The 17,137-nt window shown below is 41.9% G+C and overlaps 1 protein-coding gene and 1 long non-coding RNA gene across 3 annotated transcripts in view; both read right to left on the bottom strand.

Moving 5' to 3' along the window:
• The window catches only part of SLC9A9 (solute carrier family 9 member A9), a 549,652-nt gene that overhangs the window by 70,679 nt on the left and 461,836 nt on the right, over window positions 1-17,137 (bottom strand). The window lies entirely within an intron of this gene.
• The window catches only part of LOC130544407 (uncharacterized), a 32,027-nt gene continuing 25,283 nt past the window's right edge, over window positions 10,394-17,137 (bottom strand). The window contains exon 2 of the long non-coding RNA XR_008960659.1: window positions 10,394-17,137. This exon is cut by the window's right edge and continues 23,772 nt beyond it. This is a non-coding gene — a long non-coding RNA (uncharacterized LOC130544407).

Below are 17,137 nucleotides of genomic sequence, written 5' to 3'. Positions count from 1 at the left end.
AACATGGATGGGACTGGAGGAGATAATGCTAAGCGAAATAAGTCAAGCAGAGAAAGACAATTATCATATGGTTTCACTCATTTATGGAACATAAGAGAAGGAGGGGATGAATGAAGGGGGGGTAAACAGAAGGGGGAATGAACCATGAGAGACTATGGACTCTGGGAAACAAACTGAGGGCTTCAGAGGGGAGGGGCGTGGGGGATTGGGGTAGGCCAGTGATGGGTATTAAGGAGGGCATGTATTGCATGGAGCACTGGGTGTTATACGCAAGTAATGAATCATGGAACTTTACATCAAAAACTAGGGATGTACTGTATGGTGAGTAAGATAATATAATAAAAAATTATTATTAAAAAAAGAAGGATGAATCTGTTTTCTTACAGTTGAAGCCCTGATACCACTTGGTATTGGTTTCTCTATTCATGCATACAACTGCTCTGTGAGCTCTTTGTGGTTTGTATGTGAATGTTCACACAAAATTCAATAAAAAGTTGTTAGCAATAATGGAAAGAAAAATATATAAGTCTTGGATGTGCAGTGAAAGGAGATTTTGACTATTTTTGGACCCAATTATTGGAGAAATGAATACTTTGAAGGCAAGAGGGATGGGAAAAGAAGAAATTTCTCCCTACATTCATTTCATCTGTCAGCCTTGCTGGCTCTCCCTTATTCCTAGGTACCTCTGTAGTGTTTGGGCTTCATTTCGTGGCGAACTTCTAGTCCTGGTAGGCATTCTTGAAGCCACCTAATGTTAGCAACTGAACTGGGACATATTTTCTGGCAAGTAAAAGGACTTTTTTCTGGAAGAAGCAAGAATGAACTTCTTTCTGGACAGCACTGGAGGAAACTGTTCAACTGAATTGTGGTAACAAACCTCAGCTGGGTCCCCAATCCTGTCAGATCCCTATTGTGGGGTTTTTAAAAGACTTGTTTTTCCCCCTGAAATGACTTGCTTTTCTCTCCTCTAGTCCTGCTCTACCCCTGTAGTCAGCCGATGACCTCACCGCATACTCCGTTGCAAATAAAGGGGAGCCATTAGATATAACAGACAGGAGCCATATCGTCTTCCCACCATCACGCTCCTACCTGTCTGGGCTGCACACCCTACTCCTCTTTCTTTCGTGGGTGTAACCTCCCCTCCCCCCAAAAGCCAGTACCTCCTCATGGGATCTGGATTCCATCCTCTGACACATTAGGGAATTCCTTTTTTCTTCACTCTTTGTCACTGCTGTCTCCCTTCCTACCAAATCATTTCCATCAGCTGCATCCTAACATAATTTAGTGTCTCCCCTTTTAACTTCCCTCCACATTTTGCCCCATCTCTTCGCTTCCTTTTAGAGCTCACTCAAACAGTTAATTTATGATTACTGTCTCTACATCTTTGTTCTCAATCTACCCTCACTAGCTTTTGCTCCTGTCACTCCACTGATTTTGTCAAGGGTAACCAATGACTTCTGTGTTGCCAGCCCCAAAGGACTCCTCTCAGTGTCCCTCAGCCCCACTGGCACACTGGCCACTCTCCTCCACACACTCTTCTACCTGATTTCTCAAGACCCTGCTTCCTCCACCCTGCTCATGGTCCCTCCTTTGCAATCTTCTTTGCAGAATCCCATCCCTCTATCTAGGTCTAAGTAGTGCTGTTCCTGGAGGGTCTGTCCTGAGACCTTCTCTTTTCCCCCAAACACCATCTTTCTAGCTGATCTCATCCATAGCTTTCAATAGTATCTAGAGGTTAACAAATCATATGTATGTGTGTGTGTATATATATATTCCTATATATATATACACACACACATACATATAGCTTCACATATATTCTGAGCTCTAGATTTATATCCCACTGGCTAACCTGACACCTCCATTGGCGAATCTCAAACTTAACGTATTTAAAACTGAACCCTTGCATCCTCCCTGCCGCTACCCAGTCCTTCCTATCTCTGTAATTGGGACCACCATCCACACGGCTGCTCAGGTTAGAAACGTGGGAGTCAGTCTTGATTTTTCCTTTCCTCTCACCCTTCTCCCTACAACACATGCACGAAAGTCCTGTGATGCTACTTCCGGACTACATCTCAAAGCATCATGATCCCTTGCATCTAGGCCACCCTTGTGGCTTGTCTGCACTAATGTAACAGCCTTTTAACTGACCTTCCGGAGATGCGATGCTCATTTTCCTATAATTCTCTACGGCCCAACAGGAGCGATCCATACAAAAGTAAATTAGATCACATTACTCCCTTGCTTAAAACCCTTCGATGGATGCCTACTTCACTTAAAACAAAATATATACTCCTTAGCTTGGCCTACAGGCCCTGCACGATCTGTCCTTCTCACTGGCTTTCCCTTGGCCCTTCCTCCTCAGTCATTCTCCCCTTCACCACACTTTTGATACACGGGCTGTCTTTCTGTTTTGTAAACACGCTAAGCACTCCCCCTGCCTTCACTCATGCTGTTCCTTCTGCCTGGAACCCTCTTCTCTCTGCTCTTCAAGAGGCTGGCTTCTTCTCATTTTCAGTTTTGGAAAACCCTTCCTGACTACCTTCTCTAATGTAGTATCTTCCCTCTATGGTTACTTTCCATCAAGGCAAACAATGACCAATTGTGTAATTATTCCACTTGTTGAATTTGATTTTTGATTTTTACCCCACTAGATTGCAGGCTGTAAGCTGTGTAACAACAGAGGCCCAGTGTTCTATCCTCAGCACCTAAAACAGTGCCTGGCACCTAGTAGGTACTAAAAAATATTGTAAAGTCAACATGGTGTTGTATCTTTGTGCACTTAAAATCAATGGTCACAGGTCTCTCCTTCAGGAGCCCATTTTCTCTTGCTTTGTGTTCATAGTTCTTATAAATGGTGATAGAGGCACTCATCTATCTTGTGGTAAAATAATTTTTTTTTCCCTCAGCAGTAACGATCTTGAAATGGTCAGCAGACGCACATTCAGAAATAAGTCTTAGGATAATTCCAGTTGAAAAACCTCAGAAATGGTCCTTACAAGAATTCTGAGAATATAGTGGGGAACTGGAAACAGATTCCTCTAGAATTTCAACTAGAACTCACTTATAGAGTCTCTTTCAGACAGAACAGAAAAAAGAAGAATTCTCCAAAAATGGCAGACGATGAATCCAACTGAATATGCTAAACTTCCTCTCTTAAAACTCACCACCTCCCACAATTGAAGAAAAATCCATAAAAGTAGACTTGGGGCATGATAGTAAAATGGGGCAAACCAACAGTACAGGAACTTATCTCTTAAAATGTTGGGGAAAAAGCCCATAGGCACTAGATCAGATAGCACAGAAAGAAGTCCCTTAGTGTGGCGCCGTGTGGAACAAATAGGAGTTTTAGTTCAAGAGGAAAAGAAAGCATAGTTTTTGTCTGTTTTATTTTTTCCATCTCTCTTATTACTACTAGTAGAATGAGTCTTTTTTTTCTTTTAAGATTCTATTTATTTATTCAACAGAGAGAGAGACAGCCAGCGAGAGAGGGAAACAAGCAGGGGGAGTGGGAGAGGAAGAAGCAGGCTCACAGCGGAGGAGCCTGATGTGGGGCTCGCTCCCATAAAGCCGGGATCACGCCTTGAGCCGAAGGCAGACGCTTAACCGCTGTGCCACCCAGGCGCCCCGAGTCTTTTTTTTTTTTTTTTTTTTTTTTTTTTTTTTTGTGCACTGAGGCTTTTCTTGTTTCCTATCATTTGAACTTAGAAGTATTTTTCTCTGGGCCCCTCCTTTGCCCCTCTCCCCTTCACTATTCTTAGTTCTTCCACAAACATCTTCCATCTGTGGGCAGCTACCTGAGATATAGAAATACCATCTAACATCTTTCCTGTTCAACATACTTGGGGATAACACTCTTGTTGTAACATAGGATGAACAGGACATTCTAACCCCAAAACTTTGGTGTTCCCACACTGTTCTGCAATGCGTTAGTAACCAGTTTCTAGGTTATTGAGGGAAAATCAAGTACACGCGGTAACTTTTGTGGGGAGCAGTACGCATTTTTCCAAATTTATTCTAAACTCTTTGATCACTAATTAGTCCAATCCCCAACTTCCATGTTCCACTAAAAGTTGCAAACCTGGATAAGCTATTTTTACTAAGAAAGGTTCTGAAGGGCTCCTCTCTTCCTGTTGGAATGCATGTCAACAGGGTGCGTGTTTCTATTTGAATATCCCTGCTGCAGGTACAAATACTGTTTTCCCTGCCTATACAGATTTTAATCAAGAACAGATATCAAGAAATCAGAATCCGAGCTTTCGCTAAAACAACAAACGATTACATGTGGTACTGTCCTGGTGGACACATGTCATTATATATTTTTCTAACCCTGTAGACTGTACAACACGTACCTGATGTTGACTATGGACTTTAGTGAACCTTATGTAAACTATGGACTTCAGTTAATAACCATGCACCAATATTGGCTCCTCAATTATAACAAATGTACTACACTACTGCTAAATGTTAGTAACGGGAAACTTTGTGAGGAGAGAGACGGACTATATGGGAACTCTGTACTTTCTGCTCAAAATTCTGTAAAACTCAAACTTCTCTAAAAAGTAAAGTCTAGTAATTAAAAACGTACAAAGTACTTTATAATTCCTTTAGTCTTAAGATCTTTGATGATAATGAAGATTGTTCTGCAGAACTATTCTGAACAGCCTGAAAACACTGTAACAGTGAACCATAAAGAAACAGAAGGAATTCTCCTGCCATCTTAATGGGATGCTGATGTAACACTGGCGTCTAGATGCCCCTGATTATGTTTGACACATTCCCTTGCCTCCATCTCCTTGATTCAAGACCCTACACAGTATTCAAAACCCAGTTCCCTGGGACGCCTCGGTGGCTCAGATGGTTAAGCGTCTGCCTTTGGCTCAGGTCGTGATCTACAGGTCCTGGGATGGAGCCCTGTATCTGGCTCCCAGCTCAGCGGGGAGTCTGGTTCTCCCTCTCCCTCTGTCTCTCCCCCTGCTTGTGCGCTGTCTCTCTCTCTCAAATGAATAAAAAAAGAATCTTAAAAAAACCCCCAAAACCCAGTTCCCTGTGATCTCCTTGCCAGAGCTTCCAACTTTCCACCTGGAAGTAATTTTATCATTCTTCAACCTGGAGGTAATTTGCTTCTGCATGTGGTATATAGGGCTTCCTCTGTTCTCTCTCTCTTTCTCCCTTTCTCCCCTTCCTTCCTTCCTTCCTTCCTTCCTTCCTTCCTTCCTCCCTCCCTTCCTTCCTTTTTTCTCCCCTACCACAAGTTAGTTTTAGCTGCTGGAGGATATTTGGGTTGTTTTCCCTGATTAGCTCGATCCATTCTCCCGACACCTTTTTTGTTTTGGACCCCAAGGATCACTACAACAGTACATGGGGTTTTCCCTCTCTGCTAAGTCTGCTCTTGCCTGCCTGCAAGTATGCATGTAACATGCTGTTTCATATTCTGCATTAACTTTGACCCTTCAAAGACCACATTTGACCCTTTAAGGATCTTGTCAAAGAACCTTGAAAATATAACCTTATTGCCTGATGTAGGGCTCTGAACTTTCCACTGAGGTTGACCTTCGCATGTGGCATTTGTTCTAAAACGGTCAGGAAGACAAACAGCTGACTTTCAAGAATCCAGCCACTTAAGAACAGGGAACTGTTTCTGAGGCCTCAGTGCAGCCATAACTTAAACAACACATTCCTCCGTAATATAGTAAATTCTGTGATATAACGAATGTTTCTTGTTTAGAGCAACTGTCTAGATCTAGTAATTTATTGTCCCTTGAAGGCGTGTGTGTGTGTGTGTGTGTGTGTGTGTGTGTGTGGTGGGAAGTGGTAGCAGGGGAGTTGATGAGTGAGTAAAAAGAAAGGTGAGAACCTGATTCCAGGGGCCGAACAGGGAACTCAGTAGAGCCATGAGGAACACAATAGCCAAAAGGAAAAATAAATAACTCGTAGAACTTGTAAAGGAAACTGCCCTCTGCGCTAGCAGCAGCTGAGCTCTATTGACAGGAAATTTGAAATCATTAACAAAAACAATTCTGATTTCCCATCAAGTTCTCAGGGGCCTGTGTGCGGAATGTACAGGTGAAGCGGGGTCACCCTGACCCGCCAGGCTCACATGCAGGCTTGCCTGACACCTGCCCCCCCCCAGCTCACTCTCTCAGTGGCCTCTCTGACCCGGCAGACTGTCCTCTCACCTCCTGGTTCTTGGGGCTGACCAGTGCGCTTGCCCCTAGCCCCTGGGGAGGAGCTCCATTCCCCTTCCATTCATCTCCCCAGCCGCCCAGCCTTTCCCCCTCTTGAAAGTGCCCTTCCCTCCTCAGCGGGGGGGGGGGGGGGGGGGGGGCTTGTGGGCAGGGCATCGGAGTCCTGCCCCGGGGTTCAAGGGTTAAAGTCCCTGAGCGTGGCACACCTGCCGGGGTCTCTCTTCCTCCAGCTTTGTTCTGCCCCCGCCCTCCCTGCAGGTCCAGCTCTTTTTTCTCTCCAGGATACAGGAGGGAGAGTAATTAAGAGGAAATCCTGCGAAAGAGCCTTCGAAATACTTGTAAAACACTGTAGGCGCAATTCGTGGGAAGCAGACTGTGGCCAGGCTTTGACCTCAGGGTGGAGGAGACAGATGGTAAAGTGAGAGCGGGTGTGTGCCATCTGATGGACCGACCAGAATCATCCGCAAGAGCACTGGTGAGCAGAGGACCGCCCAACTGCATTTTAAAGCAACACGGACTTTTTGGGTAGGAGAATAAAAAGATAAAGCTTTATAAATGGGAAGTCAACCTGTTTGTAAATGGAATAAGCTCAGTCATTTTATTATAAATTCACTGTCAAGTGGCAGGGAGGGGACTCTAGTAGCTTCAAGCTGAAAGGGACAGTCTTCAGGCAGCCTTTGACCATTTCTGAAGAATGTGCCCAACAGTCAACTAATCAGACCCAACATGTGGAATAAATGGCACCTGGAAATATTTCTTTCTCATTAATCTTCGTTTACAAGTAGACAGCTAAGTGGTTTGGATATTATTTTGAGAATGTCTCTTTAAGCAAAAATTTATTAATGGCAAATATTTTAGGGCATGGTTAGCTGCATTTTCTTGGGTGTCAAGCACATACTGTTTCCTGAAAACCATAAAATATCATCCTTCTGTTCCCAGCAGGAGTGACATGTCCCATTGTCTTGTTTCCACAATGCTTAACTGTGTTATAGCAAATGTCAATAGTGAATTAACTATCCCTTCGAATGTTTCAAATGTGACTTTTAATTAAGCATATTAACCTGATGTATCATCATTTGAGCTGGAAGTAAAATAAGATTATAGGCATTTTCAACTTTTGGATGCCTGCAGAACATGAAAAGCATTTTATGAGGCTTGCATTAATTCATATTTCATTATAATGTAATTCTATGTTAGATATTCCACTTATGCACAGAGCTAAAATAGTTTCTGCTCAGTAGCGATGCCGATTTAAATGAGCAAACCACACGGAATGGAGAAAGCTTAACTCTTTGTGCATCTCAGCATTATTATGTTCAGGGAAGAAATCCTTGAGGGCAGAATTTCACCTTTAGTAGAGAGAGCACAACACTTACACTTCAGGTGGCAGAGGGTGAGAAAGAAGGGATGTCACGTTTCTTTTGCACAACATTACCTGATCAGGGATAATTCTGAGCATGCGCTGAGCATTTTCCTTTTATTCCACATATAGCAAGCTGATCAGTTTTGCTGCACTGAGCAGTCAGCAAGACTGAGTTGTGAGGGGCAGGTGGGCTGCTTGACCACCTGGGTAAGGAGAGCAACATAGACGCATAAGAAGCCCCGGGAACTAGATGCATGGCGCTCTGCAGGGCTGCCATAAAGCATCCTGCACAATATTACTAATAGACCTTTTACAATTTTTATAGCTTCCCGAGTTATTTTTGAGTCAGTGCTAGCATTCAATTATTTCCTGTTGAATAAGGAACAAAACAGGCCTAAAGACTGAAAGGAAAAGCTGCTGTGGGGAGTGATCTCTCCAGATGGAAGTTTTCTGGCAGATTGTGATTTGTGACTCAGAATGAGCCCAGATCACTGTGCCATATGGGTGACAGCAGAGCCTGTAGACACTGACTCAGTCACTCAGCCGACTCCTGAATTCCTACTATGCGTCAGTTACTAGCTGGGCATTGGGAAACAAAGATGAGTAAGCAATAGTATCTGCGTCCAAGGAGTCTGTTCATTCATTCATTCATTCATTCATTCATCAACATTTACTGAGCATTAATGATGTGCATCATATATTCAGGGACTTGAATATGTAAACATAGAGTAAATTACCATATGGTATTATGACAATGTCAGTTATAAAGATAGGGGAAAAACTGCTTCATAAGCATAGAGATTGGGAGAGAGAGACTAATTATACCTGGCATATTCATGGGAATTCTTCCAGAAAAGGTGACATTCAGCCTGAATCTTGAAGAAGGATTAGGGGATTCAGTAAAGAGGGAAGAAGGATGAGGCCATTTCTAGCAAAGAAATAGTGTGAGCAAAGTCATGGAGTTGAGGATTCATGCTTGGGAGGAAATATAAGAAATTGTGGATATAGCTTGTGGCTTCATAGGCAGGAAATGCAACTAGAGAAATAACCTGTGCGAGATGTTCTATGCCATGTTAGAGTTTTAGCTGTATTCCATATATTGGGAACGGCAAATCCCAGAGTTCTGGACTTTCTATCCTCATGACAGATGTCCTCGATCTGCCATGAATGACATTCTTTCCTGCTGAGCCCAGGCCAACCCATGGAATCCTTCTCTACACAAGGCTTTTTGGAAGCCACCACCAACCTACTGGAATTGGTACATAAAAGAAGTATATTCATCATTTTTGCTACAGCCAAAGGAAGCTCACTAAGGTTTTGAAATATAGGAACGACAAGGTCAGATCTGATTATTGGGGTGACTATTTTAGTACACTAGAGAATGGATTGGAGTGTGGGGAATCTTGAAGCAGGAAAACTAACAGTAAGCTGTTTAATAACTTAAACCATTGGTTCCCAACCCGGGTGCATATTGAAACATCGTGTACTTGTTAAAAATATCTTATATTTAGGTCCCACCCCAAACTAATGAACCCAAGTGATTCATGTGTACCCAAGGGCTGAGATCCCTTGTCTGAGTATTAGTTAGTAAGAACATTTATTAAACAAAAGAGCTTTTATTCTCCTTCAGTATGAGCTTGGGCAGGAGAGCAGATTATCTGGGGAAGATGGGAGAGGATTTGCCATTGTTTGGTCTTTACTCAAATAATATTACTAATAATGACTATGCTTTATTGGTGTCTTCTGTCCATCAGCTGACTTATAGATGGATACACTATTTCATTTAATCCCACATTAATCCTCTCAATAGGTGTTCGTTATCTTCAGTTTACAGCTGAAGTAACCAAGCGTCAGAGACCTTCAGTAACTTGCTGAAGATCGTAAGGCCAAAACTTTTGATGCCAAAAGTTATATTCTTTTCTCTCCTCCATGTTACTTTCAGGACTTTTATTTAAATGACATATAAAACACAGGAAGTATGTTAGAAGAAATAATAGCAGGTGGGGAGTGTGTTGTTACCTTTGGGTATGATCAAATTCATTTTCAGAAACTAACACCTGAGTACCTTGCTGTGAAGTAGGCTGGGCTGGCCCTTTGGCCCAGGAAATGGGTGATTTTATACCTACTGTTGTCTCTCTGAGGAAGTCTGATGGGAACATGAGCATTTCTCTCTGGGTCAAGATATGGTCATTCCCACCCACCAAAAACTGTGCTTTCACTTTGTGTTCTGTTTGGCTCAAACTCTTCTTGTAGACGCATCATATCATTGCGTATTAGGTGCATTTTGTTTGGTTGTGATTCTTGTGAACAAACAGTACAAAGAAACTTCTAAAATGAAGAGACACATCCACTCATTCACACATTCACATGTCCTTTTGCATGTCTATAAAATTTGGATTTGTTTCACCAAGTGTTATTTGGCAACCAAATAATGCTCTGTGGCTGGTTCATTATCTGGATCATTTCAGGACTAGTCAGCAGGGGACTAGTGGTAGCAGCAGTATTCACAGTGAACACTGAGTTCTTCCTTGGTCTGAAACTTCAATTCTAGAATCTCTACAAAATCAAGGCAGCTATAAGAGCCAGCGCCCACGATGTGTGTTTAATGAAACAACCTGTATCTCTGCTACAAGCTAGCAGGCTGCTTCCTGGCTTGAGGGATAAGCCGTGAAGTTGGGCTTCATGAGGGGCATGTTGCTGCAGCCCGGTGAGCCCCGTGGCTTGTCCTGATAATAAAGATACCAGCAGTGGATTGCAGAGTGCAGAATTTCTAACTCCAAGTCCAATGCCTTCAAATTATGCGATCATATTAATTCTTAGCAATGGAGCCAAGTAAGGGGTATTTTATTTATTTGTTATGAGTTACTGTATTGGAAAAATCTTATCCATTTCATTAGCATTTGCTTTTTTATTACTGGAAAGAGACCCTAGGACCTTGACTTTCCAACGGTGTTTGTGGATCACCAAGATTTCACAGGTGAGAGGGACCTCAGTGGATGTCATGGGGAGGAGAAGATGGAAGAGAGAGTTGGCCTTTAGGCTTTAGAATATTCATCCCATCTTCAACCAGAGAAGTTTGGGTTTTATTAATTTTATTTGAAGAATAAAGAGTATAATTGGTGTGAAGAGCACTAGACATAAGGAATCTCTGGGGAAAACATTTGCATATGTCAGTCAACGGACTTCTTTCAGTTTTAATCAGATGGAATCCAATTTTGATCCTGGACATGTTGGAAAAAGTGGCCTGAACACAGCAGAAAAGAGTTGTCACAAAGTCCGTGAACTTGACTCTCAGGAGAGGTCTGGGTTTACCTGCAGGTCCTTACACTGTGGCCAATGGACTTCTAATGGGTTTAAAGGGAGAGTTAATGCTTTCACAGTCCTGGTTACTAGATTTCAGCAGCGCATACCAGCAGAGAGCTGCTGGGAGCTGACATACTGAAAGGTACTAAATGCCAAAGGCGAGGGACTGTGTGAAGCCTGAGTCACCTGCTGCGCTGGAGGGACTGTCTCAGACTGGGCTGAAATATGGACTCTGGACTCTAACAGATTTGGGTTCATGACCCAATTTAGCCCCTTACTTGTTTTGTGACTTTGAGCCTCAGTGTTATCTCTGTAAAATGGGCATAGTAGTCAAGTCCTACTTGAATCTGACAGGGCAGCTCTTTCACAGAATTTCTGGACTTCCCCAGAGTTTTCCTGTTATCCTGCTATAGCAGAATCCCCTGGGATACTGTGAAATATACAGATCTCCTACTCTCAGGCCGCCCAAATCAGAATCTTCAGGGGAAAGGCCAGCGATCTGAACATGAAACTGGAATACCCCAGTGGATGCTGAGCTGCCGCCACTTTAGAGGGAGCTTGATAAACCCTGTTAAAGGTTCTTGGGGACCTAATGAATGGGAAAGAGAATCCCCAGCCTGTGGTGACCCTGACCCCATGTCCCTTTCTTCCTAAAGCTGTGTCCTCTCTGTTGGCAGAGGAGGGTCTTCCTTGGTACTTTGAAAGTTAGAACTCATTACTGCTTCTTGTCAGGACGAGAGTAGAACCGGTCAAGTCCCCACGAAGGTGAGTCACATGCTTTTTGCTTTTCTGTCCTTAAGGAAGTAGGTAATAGAAGCGAGGAAGGATCCTCGAATGCCAATTAAGTGACTTTTATATACAAGAGACCGATATGGCTGTCCCTTTAAATAAACAGTCCTATTAAAATGTACACTCGTGTATATTTGAAGAGGTCTGAATGTGTACTTCCTGTACCAGGCTGAAAACTGGCTACGTTCTCTTAGTGGTCTTGGAGAGCTTCAAGAAAGAAAAGAGCTCTCATTTTGATTGCAATGTCAAAGTGTTATGGTTGTCAATGGAGTCGTGCCTAAATACATTTTAAGAGGTTTCATTATGAATAAAACTGAATCCTGTTTTCTGTAATATTTCAGTTTGCACAAGGAGTGTGGTAAAAAGAAGGCCATTGTAAACATTTTTGGCCCCATTTGGTCTTTGTGTTTTTCTGTGTCAGACTGCAAATCCTGACAGGCAGACAGGGCAGTGTTTTATTTAACAAACACTTTTCTGAAACCCACAGAGAGAGGGAGAAAGGAAGCAAGCAGGAACCAGTCAACTCTGTTTAATCATTTCTTTTTGGTTTAACTCATTCCCAGCCCAAACTGTGTGTATAAATCTTGGGATATGCATACATATATTTTTAAATAGGTCTTTAAAAATAATGATGCACCAGACTATACCCCAAACCAGACGATGGCCTTACAGGAGCTTGCTTCTACTCACAGCAATCAGCAGGTAGAAGACAAGAATTAGAATGGCCCAAGGCAAAGCAATCACCTTTATGTTAAAAAAAACCAAACAAAAACCCAAAACTTAAAACAGTCTGAGGATTATATGTCTAGGCTTCCAAGTTATTAAAATGATCCTGAAGGTGGGTATGGTGCTTGGCACTTTACCATTATTACAACAGCTTCTTCCAATTTTGAAGATTAGGAAACAGAGATTTGAAAAAGTTAAGTGACTTGCCCAATCACTCAGTTATTAAGTGAAAGAGACAGGAGTCTGAATCCATTGTTCTGAATCCAAAGACCTTTTAAGTTCCGCAATGTTACACCACCTTTAACTTACAACATAACATAATGCTATGGGATCTAAAAATTTTCTCGCTTCTCTTCTCAATTCTTGGCTGGAATTATAGCCAAGGAGTGGTTGAGAATGCTGGAAAACTTCAGACTCCATAATTTAAATCTTATTGATTCCTCCTACGTAAGACTCTGTGTCATCCGACAGCCCGAGGGATAGAATGTTGGCTTCCCCATGCCGCTATCTGCCACCAGTGGTTTCACTCTTAACCATCATCAATAATAATTTGTGATTCCCTTGGAAGTCCACCTTGCTCTATCTCACAGTCTTCCCATTAGTGCTCCCTCCTGGTGTGGGGGTTCATCACACAGCTCCTTGGACAGGTGCCCTCAGCCTCCTTCACTATTAGAATGTATTGGCTGCCATCTCTTTCTTCTGTAATTAATTAATTACAATTTGCACAGCTGCATGTGAGCAGAGTGGTTGGAGGGAAGAGATGCAGTTTCCAGCTCTCTTGCTCACCTACTTGGCTCAAGCCCTGGATAAGTATCTTCTGTTTGAGCCCCAAGAGGGAATTCTTGCTCAATGCACAGCATTCTTTTTTCCTCCTACCTCTCTTTATGCCCACTCCCTCCTACTCTGACATACTACTCTGTTTCTAACATGAATAAATTAGTCTTCGGATCCTTTTTACTGGTGCTCTTAAGGCTTCCCATCCCATGATACTGCTGCGTTGTTGAAAACCATCGTGCCTGGTGAACAATAGTTATTACTACAAGTGCAGATTGTTGAGGTGTGCTCTGGAGTCTCAACAATCACATTTACTCTGATGATTTCCTTTCCTGTTCCAAAGCTGATCTTGGCTGTATTCAGTTCTGATCATTAGGTTCATGTTAACAACTGTTGCTCAATTCATTGTTTTCTTACAATTATTAATATGACTCTGGGAGTGGCAACTGCTTCTGTGAAAGGATGGAGATTCAGATGCCTGAATTAGAGACTGTGCTACATACGATTACAGCTCCTAAAAATGTGTTAACTGAGATGGAAAAGAAAGCAACCGGGTCAAAGACTAATGCATAGGAGAAATCTCAAAAGCGTTAAGGACACAACATGAAAACTTGTGCATCATGACATTGTAAACAAAATAATAAGTCACCTGGAATCATGGTTGATTAAATTCATGTTAGAAGCCCTCAGTACTATTATATCATGCTTAGTCTCCTGGGCACCCTTGCACATTGTCAGCCAACAAACTACAATTTCATGCTTGACTGGCCTAATACAGTCTTCAGTTCCAGATTCTGTGCACAACCACGCCAAGCCGCAAAAATTAAGTGAAAAGCAAATAAATAAATAAAAGAGTGGGCAGAGGTCAAAAGACAATGCCCAACACCAGCCTGAAATAGAGCAAGCCTCTGAGTGGAATACATCAGTGTTCTTACTATCATTTAACTGAAGGACCTTTCTGATTACCTGATGAGTCAACATTTACTAGACGTACGCTAGAATACCTGCTATGTGCCAGGCAGAGTGGAAAGCCTTGAGGCTGTCATAGTTAGGAAACAGGTACTGATGAGTGGCAGGAGTTTTTCAATGGAAAACCAGATGAGTCCCCATCTCAATCCCTCTATAGCTGGTAGAGTCTTTATAGAGACTCTCTCAAAGGGTTTTGGTTCATGTCTGGCAGCTTTCCCAGTGCTCTTTGTTTGCACCTTCTAAGATTTCTTCTGGAAAGGGGGCATCAATCCTCTCTCAGATGCAATTTATAACAATTATTTGCCCTTATTCTATTCATCTGTCTATATTTCAGAATATACTCAGAAAAGGTCTTCTGCTCAGACCTTAACTCAGTAAAGATTCTCAGAAGGTCCAAAAACCTGTTAGCAGGCAAGGCATCCTTTCATTTGTTCTTTCTAAGATGACAGTATGAATGGGTCAGTATGAGGAATGTAAAAAAGAGATGGGAAATGTAATTTGTCATCATCAGCACAAAAGTTTTTATTAATTTCTATGTGTTTTGTGCAGTTAAGTTCATCTGAACGTTATCATTCTTGCTGGTAGCAGAATCATAATTAAAGCTGAAAAGGGCACTTAATTCTAGGAAAATTCTTTAAAAAATCTTTAACAAAATTCTTAAGACTAACCCTCCTACCATCCTCCTTTAGGCTGAAAAGTCTGCCCAAATGGCTTTTGGTACTTACATTGAATATAATCAGTTCTTTTCTCTGAATTTCACTCAGGGTAGCATTAATTTGGTATGATTGGGTGGTGATTTTCTTTAATTAGGATTTTTTTCACTGTGCTTTTGCGCTTCTGTCGTGCAGGCCTTTTGGAGCAGAGGGCTCACAGGTGGCTAGTTTCCATGAAATTTTTGTTATGAGAATGTACACCTGAGATGGGGCCAGTTTGGGAGCTTCCAATGCTTAATGTTAAAGACTTTAAAAGGTGCACTGGTGGATCCAGAATAGGATTTAAAAGCAATCATCAATTCATAATTGGACTGAATTGCAAAGGAGGGCAAGAGAGTCATTCGAAGTCGGTCATAGTTGTACAATACAAAGGTAGAGTGTGATATTATATGATCCTGTAATAACCATTATTGGGTATCTGTGAATTAAATACAATTTTCGGGAGGTGACAAGTTGCTTGCCATGGTATCATGAGCAGGAGAAATGGTGCAAAATGTTTGGGAAGAGATGTGGAGAGGAATAACAGCTTCAGACACCAAATTGAAAATTAAACTTCCTGAGGAATTTTGGAACCCTGGTCTAAGTAAGTTGAAAATACATTCTTTTACTAAAACTACTCCAATAAGCAAATGCAGAAAAGGGGGCTATATGAATGCTAGATATTGAAGTCTTTCACAATGATATATATCGTAATACTTCATATTACACTAAGGGCATAAATTCATCATGTTTTCTTTATCGTGCTTACTCACATAGACAGGAGTGGATCCAGATTTCACAGAACCTGAAGGATACCCAATCTGGGGGACTCTTCCTCATATAAAGATTATAAACTTTTGAATATAAAAAAAGGACAGGTCCTTTACAAAGGGGCTCCTTCAAATGAAGGGCCCTGAGACTTGAGTGATATTGAGTCTTAGTGAATTTGCCTCTGGATGTTTAGAGCTGTGTTGTGGGAACTGGTGTCACGGGCGGGGCCCAGCTCTCCTGTCATCTCAGAAGGGGGCAGGCAAAGGTGAATGTGAAAACTATATTTCTAAGGTTCGCACTTAGCACATTTGAATGCTGACCATCTTAAAAGCTGCTGTTGATTCCTTTGGAAGGGACCGCTCAATGAAACAAACACCAGGATCTGCCTCCTTATGACCAGCAGGCCCTGATCCAGTATTTACTGGATTTTTTCGCATGAGGCCATTTATGAAGCTCATTGCTGATGTATTCCTGTTTATCCATTGAACCATCTTAGGTTTAAAATACCCCACCCAATGCCATCATCTATGTAGCAACCAGAGCAGTATCTACAAATAAAATAACTTTCAAGGCCAAATAAATGCTAGGACCTACATCTGTCAAGATTAACTTGAACAAGTCTTTAAAATCTGGCAAGGCTTGTAGACACCATAACATACAATCGTATTTCAAAAGACGAAGCGAACTGAAAGTTATCTCCGTTTTCTATCGACCGGGTGATCTATTGAATCACTCAGGTTGGGTATGGTGTACCTAGTGCACGTTCAAGTACGTATGTGTGCATGCACACGCCCACACATGCACACGTGCGCGCACACACACACACACACACACGCACACACGTGTTTCTTCCTGAAAAGATTCCTTCTTTTTATTTTCTCTCTCTTTGGACAAATTGTCAAAACAATCCACAAATGCTAGATAATATAATCATCAAATGCTAGTAATATAAAAATGACTGTAATAATACAAGTGGTACTATTGCCATCCATGGCACTGGCACTTCTATTTCTCAAATCTGCAACTATCCTTTTTTCTAGTCTTTATTCCTTTATTCACTGAAATGACTGATCTGGGCAGTTTAGGTACCCAGAAGAGGAGATTATGGTTTTGACCTTAATAGATGGTTTGACTGTGCAGAGTATCCCATAGACTTTACACCAAAAGAGGCTATAGATTTTGTTTCCCCTTGGTTCTTTTCCTCTTTATTATGAAGGAGACTAATTGTGTGATCCTGTGCACATGAGCACATGTGTGGTGGGAAATATTAAATTCCTTTTGATTTTTCTTTTTGTGGTGATAGGAACAAAAGGGTATTCTTTTAAAATTCCGTTTTTCTTCCCCCCTAGGCAAAGTGTGGGAATAGAGGGCAAGAGAAAGTCAATTCTCAGAATGAGATGTTCTACCAAGATGTAAAGAGGAAAAAGTAATTTTCAAAATCTAGGAGAGAACTGCCATAATTGGTAGTTGATCAAATCAATGACATGGCTTCATAATGTGGTCTCAGATTCAGCAAGAAAATGCAGAATGTGCCCCCAGAATGAATTTAAAGGGTCTGCTGG

This window comes from Ursus arctos, unplaced genomic scaffold (genome assembly GCF_023065955.2).
Source record: "Ursus arctos isolate Adak ecotype North America unplaced genomic scaffold, UrsArc2.0 scaffold_20, whole genome shotgun sequence".
NCBI classification, from domain to species: domain Eukaryota; kingdom Metazoa; phylum Chordata; class Mammalia; order Carnivora; family Ursidae; genus Ursus; species Ursus arctos.
Note: the sequence above shows the minus strand (reverse complement) of the source record. Positions and strands in the feature narration are given on the sequence as shown.